Consider the following 14348-nt stretch of genomic DNA (forward strand, 5'->3'; position numbering starts at 1 on the left):
ATGGCGGCTCTTGGTTTGTAGTCAATGTCGAACTCGTTGAGCTAGATGGCCCATTTGCTGAGGCGCCCCGAGTGCTCCGGGTTCTGCATTACCTGCCTCAGCGGCTGGTTCGTTAAGACATGAATTGTGTGAACCTGAAAATACTGGCGGAGGCGCCTAGCTGTCGTGATGAGTGCAAGAGCGAGCTGTTCCAGGGGTGGATATCTTGTTTCGGCCTCATTCATGCCTCTGCCGGGGTAGAATACGGGGAGCTCATCCTGGCCTTCCCGCCTAACAATGGCGCAGCTTTCCGTTGTCTGTGATACCGCTAGGTATATGTATAGTGTCTCCCCCCGTACAGGAATGGAGAGGAGTGGTACTGCCACCAAGTACTCTTTCAAGCTCTGGAACGCCGCCTCACAGTTTGGGTTCCAGTCGATGACTTTCTTGTAGGTTGTTTTTAGGACTTTGAAAAATGAGAGACATCTGTCAGTGAATCTGGAGAAAACTGAGAGAGAGCGGTTAGCTTGCCCTGGAGACTCTGAACGTGCTTCTTCCATTCTGGAGCCTTCATGTTGAGGATGGCTTGTACCTTGTCAGGGTTAGCCTCTATGCCCCGCTCACTGACTATGTAACCTAGAAATTTACTTGCGGTGAAGCCGAAGAAGAATTTTTCTGGGTTGAGGCGCATACCGTAGGCCAAGAGAATGGCGAATATAATTCTGAGGTTTGCTACGTGTCCGCTGGCCTTTATGCTTTTCACTAGCATATCATCCACGTAGACCTCAATGATTTTGCCCAGATGTTCCGCAAACATAGCATTCATCAGCCGCTGGTAAGTTGCCCCAGCGTTCTTCAATCTGAATGGCATGACATTGTAGCAGTATAGGCCTTTGTCAGTAGTGAAGGATGTGTGCTCTTGGTCACCAGGGTGCATCTTGATCTGATTATAGCCGGAGAAGTCATCCATCATACTGAGTAGTTCGTGGCCAGCGGTTGCATCGACCAGTTGGTCTATGCGGGGTAGTGGCAAACTGTCCTTGGGGCATGCCTTGTTAAGGCCCTTAAAGTCGACACACATTCGCCACTTTCCGCTGGGTTTTTTTACCATGACCAAGTTGGAAATCCACTGCGGGTAATTTACCTGGCGGATGAATCCAATGGTTTGGAGATTGGCAACCTCCTTTCCTATAGCACTGTATCTTTCTTTATCAAAGGTCCTCCGCCGCTGCTTGGTAGGGTAGGCGGATGGTTTGATACTTAATTTATGAGTGATGATCTCGGGGGAGATGCCTGGCATGTCAGCGTAGGACCATGCAAAGACGGTGGCGTTGTCATGTAGAAACTGGGTGAGTTCAGCCGCTACCTCTGGGTCGAGCTGAGCACCGATGCGGACTGTTCGTTCAGGGTGCTCATCAGAGATGCTGATAACCCTTAAAGATGTCTCCGGGTTGACAGGCTCCTTTTTGACATACTTCTTCTCTTCGTCTCTGGGGTCCTCGAAGATGTCTGGCGCCGCTGCATGATTTCTCAATGTTAAGATTTTATGGTGGCGCGCTGATCGTGCTACGGTTGTGGAATAGCACTCTCGTGCCAGCTGTTGGCTTCCCCTTACACAGTCTGTTCCTTTGGGAGTGGGGAACTTCATGAGGAGCATGTACCCGGCGATGATGTACTTGAGCTTGTTAAGTGTCGATCGCCCGATGATGGCATTGTATGAGCTGAAACAATCCACAATGATGAATTCCGTGTGGATCTCTGCCGTTCGTGGACTGGCACGGATACAATGGTTGTGTGACGTCACCGGAGAAGCTAAGCAATGGCTCATGATCCTGCAGTAATTTTCTGCTCCGTTGGAGTTTGTTGTAGCACCTGTTGAAGATGACATTTACAACGGACAAGGATCCTCCCTACCGACCATCTATCGAGTATGGCGTCGATCAAGAGTGGATCGTCGTGGGGCAGATGTACTCCGCGTTCCTCCTCCTCTGAGAAGATAATGGGCTCCCAACCAGATTTGGGGAGCTTAGCGGATCTCTCATAGCGGATATTGCACACCTCCTTGGGGTGGTTGGCACGTGCGTAACGCTTCTTTGCCCTGTGAGACATATTGGTGATTGGAGCACCACCGTCGATGGTGTTGATGCGGCCCAAGGGGTCAATGTTAGCGATCACAAGTGGTGGCTGGTGTACCTTGAATTGCTCCATTTTACCGTCTTGATACAAGGTTTCAATGGCTGTTTTGAGGGCGTTACAATTGTTGGTGTTGTGGCCGCTGTCCTCGTGATATTTGCACCATTTGCCGGTATTTCTGGGCTTTCCCACCCGTGGGTATTTTCTTGGGGGTGGTGGCGGAATCTGGTCCTTGCACTGATCGTATATTTCCTCGTATGCGGCCTTGAGGACAGTGAACTCTGTGTACCGCTGGGATGACTCCGTTGGTTTATTACGGTTATCTCCCTAGAATGAGCGGTTACCCTTGGTGTAATGCTGATCCTTCTGCCGCTTGCTATGGCGGCTGCTCTGTTGCCACTCCCTCTTCTTATCAGTTGGCGGAGCAGCAGAGGTTTTGTTAGCGGTTTCCTGATGGCTGGCGGAGGGTTGGGTGGATTTTACAGGTGTTGGTGGTGATGGGAGGGTTTCTCCATATGTGATGAATTCTGCCTGTGCATGGATGACAGCCTCGCTCATGACATGGTCGTAAGCGGCGTTGGGATGGTTGTAATTGAGGTGATAGAGAAATAACCCCCTAAGGAGTCCCTGCTTGAAAGCTGCCAGCGCCATTGTTTTGTAGAGATCGCGGAACTGGGATGTTGTCTCTCGCCACCTGGTGACAAACGCCTTCAATGTTTCCTCTGCCCCCTGTTTGAGGCTGAAAAGCTGAGTTGTGTTGTGGTGGCCGGCAGCCAATAGGATTAACCGCGAAAGGAAAGCATTTTATAGGGCATGAAATGAGTCGATGGATCCCGGCGGACACTCAAAAAACCAACTCATCTCCTCATTATCAAGCGTTTCGCTGAACAAGTGACAGAGGGTGGCGTCATCGAACCCCTTGTTATTGGTGAATTTTTTGAAGGTGTCCATATGGATAAAGGGGTCAGTCATGCCGCCGTAATGGGACATCTTTGGTGTTTTTGCTTGTGCCGGACGGATGGCATGAAGGATCCTGGCGGTGAGTGGTCCTAGCCTGGATGCAAAGAGTGGATTTGTTATTGGCGCTGGGGCGCCTGCCTCGGCCCAGATTAGCCTTTGTTCTAATTGTTGCATTCGCTCTAGTATTATAGCGGTTGCGTCTCCATTGGGTCCCTTTTGGATGCTTCGCTCAACCAGCTCTCGCCTAGGGACAGGCATATTACCCTTGGTTCTGGGCCTGATTGTTGAGCAGTTGGTATGCTGTTATGACTCCGCCTCCTGCTCCAGCATTAGTCGGGGTTCAGGAGGTGGTCCCATTCCCCGTAGCTCTGGTGGGTTCAACGGTACTTGCATCTGCACTATTGGTCCGTGTACCAATCCGCCGGTGGTGGGCTGACTGCGCCTAGTGCTCCGCGACTGCTCGCTTTGCGCTGGGTTAGCGTTCTCCTCCAGCGCCTTTTTTAGTTCATCAAATTTTGACATCAACGTGGCTACCTGCTTTTGGGCCTCGGCCTTTTCTCTGCGTTCATGCTCGCGTTCTTTATTTCCCTTGTGAAGGTCCACTAGTGCCAGTTCATACATAGCGGCGAAGTCCTGTACCGCGGGACGGCTGCCACTCGGCTGAGCTTCCGCTGTAGTTTGAGTTAGTGGGGTCAGGTAACTGGCCTGGGGTTCCCCGCTGGGGTTGACTGGTGTGTTGAATAGTGCACGGTTAACGTTAATCGCTGGATTAACGCTGATCGTGGGGTTGGTGGTGTGGGGATTGGCAGGTTGGTTCGCTTGCTCCTCAGCGTTTCCCCCGCTACCGTTAGTCATGGTGGATGTGGTGGGATGGCCTTCTGTTCAAGGATTCCCACAGACGGCGCCAATGTTAACGTTCAATGTTCAACGGTAGCTAAACCTTTACTAACGCTGGTCCGATGGGCGGACCGCTATCAAGGATACTCCAAGTTCCCGCTACCTATCAAGTAAAATACAGAGGGCGTCAGAGGGGAGACCGCGTTGGGGGGTCTTCTCTTCTCCGATGCCTAAGTTAGTCAATGTATTTATGTTGACAAAGTAACAGTAGGTAAGTATTAATTGCGTAATCAATGAGGAGAGAGGAGAGAACCTTTTATAGGTGAAGAAGGAGTTGATCTTCTTCATGTTTTCGATGTGGGACTGAACATGCTTCAGTCCCCAGCTTCTGGAGCTTCTGATGCTATCTTGGCGTGGCGTGTGACGACGCGTTAGCGGTGATCTGGGGGCAAGCCGGGGCTCAGGCGGTAGCCTGCTTGGCTGTGTTCCCATAGGTCACTCCTTTGGCGGGAGTTGGTACAGCTAGTGATAGCATGAGCGTGGCTTATTATAGCTAATTATGCTTGCAAATGCCTATGTAAGTACACTTATCAAAGACCCAAGGTTGCATTCTATATCGCCTACGAAATATGTTTGGTTCATACCTACACGGATCCGTGAAGTATTGAGCTTTGAGTCGAAGATCCATAAGCTCTCGATCTCTGGCCTTATAAGTACGACCTTCCGAGGAACCACCCCATTCTGAATCTTCATCTTCCAGTTCTTGGATTTGCAAGGCAGCGGCAGACATCATCATGGCTCTTCGACGGTTTCTTGTGACGGCCACTTCTTGATCTTCCTGCAACCATTTCGTCAAACGATTTATTTCAGAAACGGTTTAACAAAATCAAAACGAAAAGAATATGGAGATTTGTAGGCTTCAGATATGAGAAGGTTTGTGAATTTGTGAGAGATGAGGATGACAATGACCTCATATTTATGGACGGTTTGAAATGATGTCATCAGATAAGATATGACACGTGGCGGTCAAAGACTCAACCGAAATTTGGACTGCCAATTAGGGATTGACACGTGGCTCATGAAATCACATCCAAATTCGATTGTTTGTCATATATGCCGACACAACACATCAAAATATCTTCTAAATAGTTCGCTCGTTTGTCATACATGCCGACACAACACGACAAAAATATTTATTAGGAATGTTTTTAAAAAAATAATAATTAAATGATAAGAATAATTTTTACATTTTATGATAAAAATTAAATTAAGATTTTTACCTTATTTAATTATTAACATATTTTTAATATAATATTCATAAACATTATAATCATATACTATTTTAATCAAGAATAGTGAAAATAACATCTCATATAGCACCTCATTGTTGGAGATGAGAATGAGTCTTATATGAATAGTACAAGAAGGGGGTGCTAAAATGAGAATAGCACCCCCAAATAGAACCTCCTTGTTGAAGTTGCCCTTATGTGAGAAAAAAATATTTGGTGGCCCTATGACTAAAAAAACATTCAAAAATGGCCTTACATGTAATTGGCCCTTGCGCATAACACCCCTTCCTTCTTCTCTTTCCTCTATTTGAATCCACTGCTCCACCTCAATCAAACCCACTTCAAATTCATATTAAGAGCATCAAAGCCACCGTCTTGGTCACATTCTTTGGTATAAATGCAATAGAGTAAAGCTTGAAAGTAGTCCACATACAAGATAAAGATCCAGATAGTCAAGTTGCAAATCTGGCAAAGTTTTATCAAATGCCTTTGGTACATCTTCTGGTTCATGATGAGTACACCTGCAAATAATCACAATTCTAACATCAGATAATCTTCCGCTTTCCATAAAGTAAGAAATTTCAATAAATTTTGGATGCTAGAAAATCTAAACAGAGTTTTACACCATTCTCTAAGTGTAAACAGACCAGAGTTTGGAAGTGACCCATAATTCCTCACGCTTCACTATCCCACCATTACATAGCTTCTTCAAAGCATCACCAATCTACAAAAACCAGAAACTGTCTGGGAACAATCAATATGGCGATATCCAATCTGCCCACAAAAAGGAACGAACCCAAATAAAGCCCAGCATTTCCTCAAAGCCTCTCAATACACAATCTGTATTGTCCAAGAGCCTCTCAATACAACCCATACTCTGTATTGTCCCAGATCTGAAAAACCCAATACCAATACCAATTCATAAACCAGTCAATACCCAGATCATTTACATCTAAATATCAACACTTAAGCTCCAAAATCTCTTATCAAAACTGATACAGTAATTTCTTCTCCTTCTTTCTCATTTTTTCTCTTTGTAATTTTTGGACTTAGTTTCCAAAAGGGGATTTGGGTTCGGATATGGATTCGTGGGTTTGGGACTTTGGGCGAGAGAGGGCTTTAGAGCGACGGCTCAATAGGGATTTGAAGTCACCGGCGAGGCACATCCCGGACGCGGTGCAGGTTTCCTCTGTGAAGCGAAATTGCCGCCATTTTTCTCAGTCGGGTTCTACTTCTCTGATTTGGGTTTCTGCGTTTTGTGGTTTTTTCAAATTTTTGTAAGTAAGAGAGAGAGAGAATTTGATATAAAAGGAAAAGAGAAATGAGGAGGAAGAAGAAGATAGAAATATAAAAAACTAAAATAGAAAGGTTATTTTGGTTATGTGTGCGGCTATTGCCATCCTACTAACTATTTTCTTTACCATACATTCTCTTCTCACCTTACATATATTTTTTTAATTTCAAGTTTACTTAGCTCACTCGTTTACAGTATCCAAAATACCATTTTCCAGTGTATGGTTTAACTTGAATTTTTTTTCTATTCTTCCACGCTTCGAATTCTTTTTGTTAGCATAACATGAGAACTATTGAAGATGATGAATGTTGAGAAAGCGTTAAGATTTAACAATCGATGAATGAAGAGATTAAGAATAAAGTTTAAGTACGTATTCTGTAGAGTTAAATAAGATAAACAAATTGTAATTTATATTAAAATATTGTTCTTTATTGTAATTTTATATTAGGATATTTTAGTCTTTTAATAAATCAGAAATATATAGGGTGACTACTTTCTTAGGGTGGCAATAGCCGCACCCTTTGGTTATTTGTTCTTTTTTCTCATCTTCACATCTTGCCACGTCATATTTTTAACGGAGCAGTAACGGAAAGTGAACGGAAGCATGTTATTGATATCAAAATATGAGTTCAGGTATCACATTGGTAGAGTTGTGAGTATGAGTATCAAATTAACCCCTTAGCACCTAAGTTCAGACACTAATAGCAAATTTTTCTCTTATATTTATACATCCATCAATTGATCAATTCTTGCATATTACTCCAAACCATTTGCTCTATATAGCAGCATATATAGTTTGTCGACTGATCAAAATCTCTCTCATTACTATTCCACTATCACCGATCTGTTGCTATATATCTCACTGATTGCCTCTTCTACACATTTGAAAACAAAACAAGTGAGACAATTTTATCATTTGCAGAGGGAGTGCAGGCATATGGCCCACTACTACAAAACTGAGCTATGAACACCATTGTGGATGGTGTGTATTGAAGTTAAAGACGACCATGATTGGTGTCTACTAGCAATAGGCACCCTCTTAGACACTAATTAAAGAATTGTTGGCTTTGCTGGCGTGACATATACTCAAAAAGGCACTATCACTTTTTTGGTGACTTTCAAACTGTGGGCCCCATCACCAGAAAACACACTTTCTAACAATGATGACTGTAATATTTCAAATTATAAAAAATTAAAGTTAATATACAAATTCAATGGTTCTTATCAAACATTCAAACCAAAGAAAAATTTTTGGCAGCCTTAATTCTAGGCATGATAGTGCAATTTCCTCTTCTCCTCCATGGATGACTACATTACATAAAATGAAAGCAATATTTAGAAAATATAAGACTTACATAGCCAAAATATAAAATATCAACTAAATATTTTTGTTGTGGAACAATTAAAATTCTGAACACACAAGCTTAAGGAAATGATTATATGATTACCTTATAATGTCTGATTTCCAGAAGAAACTGTCAAGCAAGTAATCTGTCCATGTGACAAAGTATGCTACCATACCATTTGCCTGCAAAATTCACAGGTTATATTAGAACATGAAACTTCGAATATACAAGTGCAACTATAGTACTAAAGTATGGCAGTCAAGTCAAACAAAGGAGAGCTCATGGCCTAGTCTCCTTGATTTTCCTGCACCAACAAATCGTTAAACTACTCAAGCATGCAAGAAAACACCAACTTCAATACACAGCTCCACTAGATTAAATAGAAAGCAATAGAACAGAATGGAGTCCCTAGCAGTAACGTGCATAATTCTATATAGGCACATGTGTGTTTTTTCTTGACTATTGCTTCAGAGTCAGAGCTTGAGGTCAGAACATACTAGAATTGCAAAACAACTCTCTTGCTTGTGTTTCCAAGAATTAGATAATTGAAAGTTTATAGTTAATACTTATCTTAATAATTCCACAACAAAAGATGATAAACAAGACTATGAGTTAAACATTTTGAAATCTATTGGCTTGTATAAAGGTAAAAAGTGTGAAGGCAAAGGTAAGAAATAAGGATTTTTGTAATCACTTTAGCAAAGCAATTTGAGAAAGGAATCAAGTGTCCAGCACCTTGTAGACAGGCCGATTCCCAGCCGGAAATATTGGAAAAGAGAGCCAACAACATGTACCATTATATACCATCTGCATCAGGTACAGAAAATTCCAATCAACATATAATAAGTTCTTTACTGAGTCAACTAATCGAAGTACAACACTTGATGTTTGAAGTCTAATTCTTTGCCAGCATTTTCTCATCAACCAAACACAGCATTTGAAAACAACATAAAATGAAACAAAAAGCCATCAAGTTCTCAATGGATCTGCATGAGACATAAGCTTCATATACAATTACAAGAATTTCTATAATCGAAACAGTAAACCATAAATTAAAGAGAGCATAATATCATCAAGGACGTATAAGCAAGAAATCCTGTCAACTTCAATCACATAAACTGTATCTTTCAATACCCAAATGCTGAATGGCATATAGTAGAATTCCCAGCTTATAGCACCTAATTGATTCATTCATCTTGTATTCATTTTAAAAGTTACAATCTCTAGTGCAGTAGATCTACCCACATATGAGCACATAACTCTGTAGACAACCCAAAATTGTCAAAGCAAATAGACATCTCAGAGAACTGAACTCACCACGTCAACAACATCAAAGGCTTTGCGGTAGCTATCAATAGAATTCTCAACATTGTCATGCCTGAAACAGCAGTAACAAGGTTAAGCAACCAAATCAATCTACGACGAATCACCACCATTCCTATATGTCTGGCGTGTTTAATATATTTAAATATAAATTTCACAGCTATTCAGTACAGAATCGTATTTCTCACTACTAGATAATTGAAAATAAAGACGTCATTGCAGGCAAAGAAGTTTATACAAATCTAGCACTGTCAAAAATAGAAGAAAGCTTAAATTACTCGGCTTAATATGTAAAAGAGATTAAAGATATAAAAGAGCTTATTCACCTTGTTTAGATTAATGAAAGCACATAAAACAACCAAGGTAACAATTTTGAATATTAGTTCTTCACATATTGTACATACATGTACATTTGCAAGCATAATTAGCTATAATGGGCCACGCTCATTGTACCGCCAGAGGTACTAATTCCAACCAAAGGAATGACATGCAAACACACTGCCAGACGGGCTACAGCCTCAACGTCGAACCACCTCCAGATCGCCGCCGACGCGCCGCCACGCGCCGCGCCAAGATGGCATCAGAGGCTTCTGAAAAGGGGAACTGAAGCATATCAGTCCCACATCGAAAACAAAGAGAAGGTCAACCTCTTCCTCACCCATAAAAGGTTCTCTCCTCTCTCCTCATTAATTAAGCATTCCACATTTACCTATTGTTACTCTGTCAACATAAATACATGGACTAACTTAGGCATCGGAGAGTCGAAGACCGCCCAGCGCGGTCTCCCTCTGACGTCCCAGTGTGTTTTATTTGGCAGATAGCGAAAGCTTTAAGAACATCGCAGGTATCGACCCGCCAGTCGGATCAGCGTTAACGAAGGTTCAGCTACCGCCGAACTTTTAGACATTAACACATATGTTGCACCCTCTGAGAATTATAAAAAGAAAGAAGAAAGATCAGGACCTGATACAACTGTGCTAGGCCAAATTGTTGAACATCCTCAATTATAATGGTGTTTGCATTATGAATGTCAAGCCCACTTTCTACTATATTAGTGCATGTGAGAATCTTGATTTCACCTTGTGAAAATGTCTCCATGGTTTCCTCTAGCTGCTTTGAATATTGCTGCAAAAAGACACATCTATGAATACAAACTGTAGAGAAAGAAACCCCATCTGATGGATCCCACCCTAAGTTAATGATGCATAACAGATTACATATAGCTTTCCTTTTTAGATCTCGATGCTCCCTCGATTTCCTGACAATTTTACAAAGTAATTTATAACTCATGGCACCAGGCTATCTAGAATACAGAGCACCAAGAAATCACAGGAGTGCTACGGGAAAACTAGTTCCTCCAGCAAGCTGTACAACAGTAATGGAATTTCTGTTGTCCTACTGACATACAGCATAACAGGTAGATGACCATGCATATAATTCCCCATTCATTTTTAAGCCTCAAAAACGTGTTACATACATTCGATTAGACTCAAAATGTATCTAACTGCAAAACTAATGCTACCAAGGAAACAACATGAGTACATGACAAAAGACTCTGCTTAACTTTTGTATAAATAACATATATAGTATATATCAATCAGAACACAAATTTCAATACTCAAACAACACAAGTCATCACAATTGAAGTTGTTGTAACACAAATTGCCTATTCACGACCCAGTAGCAATTCTCATGTTCTTGGAAAACCCAACACGAACATCTACTTTTTAAGAGAGTGAAGAATACTGATGAACCTATTATTTGATCCTGATAAATAATCTATTGCAGAAAGCAAAGGAGTTTAAGAATTGAAATGTAATTAGACACCAATAAGTTTGAGAAAAAATAAATAAATAAATAAAGCCAACCTAGAACAATTCCAATTTAAATCTAAGTAGATTGATAGATGAGCACTGCAACAACAATAGAATAGAGAGCTACCACAACAAACTTACCCAAGGCAAGTTGAGAGAGAACGAACATGCAAAGACAAAAAGAACTAGATCCAATTGTAAATTGACTTACCAATCGACGACGACATCCAGAACTATCGATCATAGCTGATCGAGTAACGCGCGTGTATAGTTTGTAGATCGTTGATTCCTACGGCAGATGGTCGGAGACCATAGTACCGGTAAAAGAGAAGGGATGAGAAGGGGAGAGAGAGTTCATCTCAACTTTCATTTTTATTCCTTAGGCCACGGCTTTGCCCTTGTTTTGATAGAGTCTAATACATAGAAGCCTGCACCAAATCCCTAAAGAAGGGCTTAAACCCAACCTAAACCACTATTAGTTTCGATGCTATGACTCGAAGATCAAAATTTCACAAGGTTAGAATTATATCCTGTCTATAATGCCCACTGAAACACAAATGATATATCAAGTAAATAGAAAAAGGAAACAAATTTAACGAGGACCAGTGGAAACTGTTGTATGGCGTCAAAATTGGGATTGGACAATTATGATACTACAGACACCCAAAAGTGGGAAAAGTTTCGGTTGAAGCTTTCATCTCCCATTCTCATTGTAATCTTCGTTTTTATTAATGAAGTTCTTATTCGATAAAAAAAAGAAAAAAAGATGAACACAGAAAATTGTGACCTAACTAGTGATGCTAGATCAGTAAGTACTGTGTACGAAAGAAGTTTCATCTCTTTTCTTCTCAATCGGAGTGAAGTCTGACCACCAAGTCAGCACCCTAATTTTCCAAACTACCCTCACCGCACCAACCACTACCACTACCGCCACACTCCGCGTCCTCCTCCACCCTACCCCCCACAGCTCTTCCCAAAATCCCCCTCCTCCGCCACCCTAGCCCTCACAGCTCTGCCTACCAATCACCGTCCGCCACCTCTCGATTCCGACCTGCCACGTCATCGCCTGTACCTCGATTCCGGTTAGGATTATCGGGACCGGTCCAGGATGGGAGCCTGGGAGGAGATATGAGGCGTATGAGATTCAAAATGGGATCTTGAGAGGCCCCAATCGGAGGCAAATTTGTACGATCCTTTGGAATTGGTACTATCTAACAAAATAGCCCAACAAGACCAGAAAACACAAGGAAGGACCCCTCTACAGTCCTACAGAGGCCAGATATATTATACTTGTTGTGAAAGCATAGTCACATTCAACAACCAAATTTTATTTCATCACTCCTCCAGTCCTCCTACCATTCTGTTGACCGCTGACGTCAGTTGAATCTCTTGAATTTTTTATTTGCTCACCCAATACGTCACCATCTCTTCCACAGTTCGACCTTCTATTTTCCTCACCCAGTACGTCACCCCAGCCCAGACCTAATTAAAATCTCCTCCCTTTATGTATAGCATTTAACTCCATTGAAGCTATCCATATCTGTATGTCTGTCACCTTTTACTACTCGGACTGCATTAAGCTTCAACACCAAAACCATCAGTTAAGAATCTGCAACAAAGAAAATAGTGATGTCTAACGAGCAAGAACGCCCCAGGATGGCATTTGGATGGGCTGCAAGAGATTCATCTGGTGTTCTCTCTCCCTTCAGTTTCTCCAGAAGGTAGATATATTGTCAACTAGTACAACACTTCTCTATTCTTCCTCTTCAGATTAAACCATAGTACATGCTTGTTTTATATATAGTTCTAAAGTTCAACGGATTTGACTGCAGGGAATCCGGAGACAAAGACGTGACATTCAAAGTGTTGTACTGTGGGATTTGCCATTCGGACCTTCACATGGTCAAGAATGAATGGGGCTTCTCTACCTATCCTCTGGTTCCCGGGTACGTTCGACCTTTTCCTGCACACTCTTTACTAGTATAACTAGTAAAGTTGTTTACCATTTTATTAATGCTTGAACCCTCTTCAGTAATCTAATATGAACACAATTTGCCAATGCAGGCATGAGATTGTCGGTGAAGTAACGGAAGTAGGGAGCAATGTACAAAAATTCAAAGTTGGAGACAAAGTCGATGTTGGAGGCATAGTGGGAGCTTGTCGATCTTGTGATAGCTGTACCGACCATATTGAGAACTACTGCCCCAAACTAATACTCACGTACAGTGCCAAGTACTATGACGGAACCACCACATATGGCGGTTACTCTGACATTATGGTTGCAGATGAACACTTCGTAGTCCGTATCCCGGACAACCTACCCCTTGATTGTGCTGCTCCTCTCCTATGTGCCGGAATCACAACCTACAGCCCGTTGAGATATTTTGGACTTGACAAGCCTGGCATGCATGTGGGCGTGGTTGGCCTAGGTGGTTTAGGCCACGTCGCAGTGAAGTTTGCCAAGGCAATGGGAGTGAAGGTTACAGTGATCAGTACGTCCCCTAATAAGAAGGAGGAAGCAGTTAAACACCTAGGAGCTGATTCGTTTTTGGTTAGTCGTGACCAAGATCAAATGCAGGTAATTGTTTGAACAAGTTACACCTTTTACGTCTTTTAAGTGGATTATTCAATGAACAAGTTACTTAATGTTTGTTTCATTGATTAATTTGTAGGCTGCCATTGGTACCATGGATGGGATCATTGACACATTCTGCCCAACATCCTCTCTTGCCTTTGATTGGTTTGTTGAAGTCTCATGGAAAGCTTGTTATGCTTGGTGTACCAGAAAAGCCTCTTGAGCTTCCGGTTTTTCCTCTACTCATGGGTAAGCATGTAACTACGAGTAGTTGGCTTTACCTGTTATCTTTTGGATTGTAGGGTTAATAAACAGAGTTAATGTTCGATTTAACAGGAAGGAAGATGGTAGCTAGTAGCGGCGGTGGACGTATGAAGGAGACACAAGAGATGATTGATTTTGCAGCCAAGCACAACATAACAGCAGACATCGAGGTTATCCCAATTGACTACTTGAACACTGCCATGGAGCGCCTTGCCAAAGCAGACGTCAGATACCGTTTTGTCATTGACATTGGAAACACACTGAAGGCTAGCTCTTAAATTCTCCAACCCAGACTGTATCACCGAAGCCCAGACTGATCTGGTGTCATAATTATTGTTGTTCTTTGGCCAGAGCATTTTTAGTTGTTCACAACATTCATTCTTTTTCTTCTTTTAAACTCTCTTATCCTCATCAGATTATAAGCAGAATGTAATGTGATGATTCGAAATAAATGATTACATGAATAATGTACTGCCTTCTTTAATGATTTGATATAAATGAATATTTGAATAATGTTATTTTGCTATATAATCA

The 14348-nt window shown here is 42.0% G+C and overlaps 1 pseudogene; it reads left to right on the forward strand.

Annotated features, from left to right (window-relative positions):
* Positions 1-12519: 12519 nt before the first annotated feature.
* On the forward strand, positions 12520-14153 carry LOC112190876 (annotated as a pseudogene).
* The last annotated feature ends 195 nt before the right edge of the window (positions 14154-14348 follow it).

Source organism: Rosa chinensis, chromosome 2 (genome assembly GCF_002994745.2).
Source record: "Rosa chinensis cultivar Old Blush chromosome 2, RchiOBHm-V2, whole genome shotgun sequence".
NCBI lineage: Eukaryota > Viridiplantae > Streptophyta > Magnoliopsida > Rosales > Rosaceae > Rosa > Rosa chinensis.